This window comes from Schistocerca americana, chromosome 4 (assembly GCF_021461395.2).
Source record: "Schistocerca americana isolate TAMUIC-IGC-003095 chromosome 4, iqSchAmer2.1, whole genome shotgun sequence".
Taxonomy (NCBI): Eukaryota; Metazoa; Arthropoda; class Insecta; order Orthoptera; family Acrididae; genus Schistocerca; species Schistocerca americana.
The window spans coordinates 770,000,607-770,002,517 of NC_060122.1; the positions used below are offsets into that span (position 1 = coordinate 770,000,607).

Sequence of the window (1,911 nt, forward strand, 5' to 3'; positions counted from 1 at the left end):
GTGAAAAGGGTTCTTAAATAAGAAGCATTATCATATAGCCCCGACAACAGCACAGCGTACAAAACTCTTACGTCCTGGCTTCCCGTCCATAGTAAACCGCAAATATTCTCTACTCACCACAGAAATGAAGTTTCCCGTCACCACAGAATAGAATAAAAAAACAAAACCCTTTTATAAAGCCCTACAATCTCGCCGGTCAAACATGACCAAACAGCCTTCTACATTTCGCAGGAAACACACTCATTGCTAAAGTTAAAAAAGTATCCTTGCGGCACATGCATAGTAACACAAAATAAATAACCTCTCACAGACGAAGACAAATACCTAAAGGCTTACGAAATCTAAGCACATTTTGAAATGCGTAGCTGGCTCATTGCAAGGAAATACTGCGCTGTTATTAACTTTTAAAAGAACTCACATCCACGTAGCGCACGTGGGTCACACATAAAACAAATTCATCATTAGAGGAATACTGAAAGCAAGACTTGAAACGAAGATGATATAGTGTAGTGCATGTCGGAAGAGATACCTGTATTAGACAATATATAGTGGCATAAAGCAGAACACAATCGTACGACTCGAAGGCAATAATATTCGAATACTAACAGGAAAAAAATCAACAGGTCACAATGAATAAAGAAATTTTAAAAAGACACAGCTGAAGGTGATATCACCAATCCTCGCACAGTCGTCGTCCAGTTTCCCATGGATGACAGATATACGAAAAGCGTTGTAACTGCTGCTTGATATACTGGATTCTGGCACTGGGGCAGAGCTGATGTCAGATCTGAGCCTACCCATGTTCTATGAGAAACAGATGTGGCAGCTTGCTGGCCGCAGGAGTACCGCAGCATCACAAAGCAGTCCACAGACACAAGTGCTATGTGTGGAGAGCATTACCTCGTTTGAAAATGGCTCCACGATACTACGGCAATAGCGGTAACACATGAGGATGCAGGGCGTACGGGACGTACCTTTGTGGCATCAGAACTCCTTCGCTCACTACCACCTGTGACCTGAAGTGATATCCAATGATTCTCCACAGCCGGCAACTGTGGCCGAGCAGTTCTCGGCGCTTCAGTCACGAAACGCGCGGCTGCTACGGCCGCAGGTTCGAATCCTGCCTCAGGCATGGATGTGTGTGATGTCCTTAGGTTAGTTTTGTTTAAGTAGTTCTAAGTCTAGGGGACTGATGACCTCAGATGTTAAGCCCCATAGTGCTCAGAGCCATTTGAACCATTTGATTCTCCACGCCATGACACCAGCAGTAACACCACCGCGCCTCTCCAAAACACGGGAAGAGTGATACATCTCTCCGGGCCGTAATCGCCGACGATGCTCCTCCAGGATAGTACAGACCCCCTATTCTTCGCAGAAGACAGTGCGACGCTATTCGCCAGCAGACTATGTTTCCCGGGGCAACGGCCTTGTCGCAGTGGATACACCGGTTCCCGTCAGATCACCGAAGTTAAGAGCTGTCGGCCGTGGCCGGCACTTGGATGGGTGATCACCCGGGTCGCCATGCGCTGTTGCCATTTTCGAGGTACACTCAGCCTCGTGGTGCCAATTGAGGAGCTACTCGACCGACTAGTAACGGCTCCGGTCACAGAAAACCATCATAACGACAGGGAGAGCGGTGTGCGGACCACAAGCCCCTCTTATCCACATCCTCAGCTGACGATGACACGGCGGTCGGATGGTCCCGATGGGCCATTTGTGGCCTGAAGACGGAGTGCTATGCTTCCCGACCAAGGCACCACTCCGAACGCAACCGTTTGTGTTGTGCTAACGGCAGTCTACACGCGTGACAGCAATTCCCTCAGCCAGCAGCTACTAAACTTTGAGCAATCGCAACAGTTGTCACAGACTGTTCAGGGAGTCCATTGTTTTTTCTTGGATGATAGGCGCAGA

General features: G+C 48.2%; 1 pseudogene; it reads left to right on the top strand.

Moving 5' to 3' along the window:
* Nucleotides 1–1,417: 1,417 nt before the first annotated feature.
* LOC124614580 lies at nucleotides 1,418–1,535 on the top strand (annotated as a pseudogene).
* The last annotated feature ends 376 nt before the right edge of the window (nucleotides 1,536–1,911 follow it).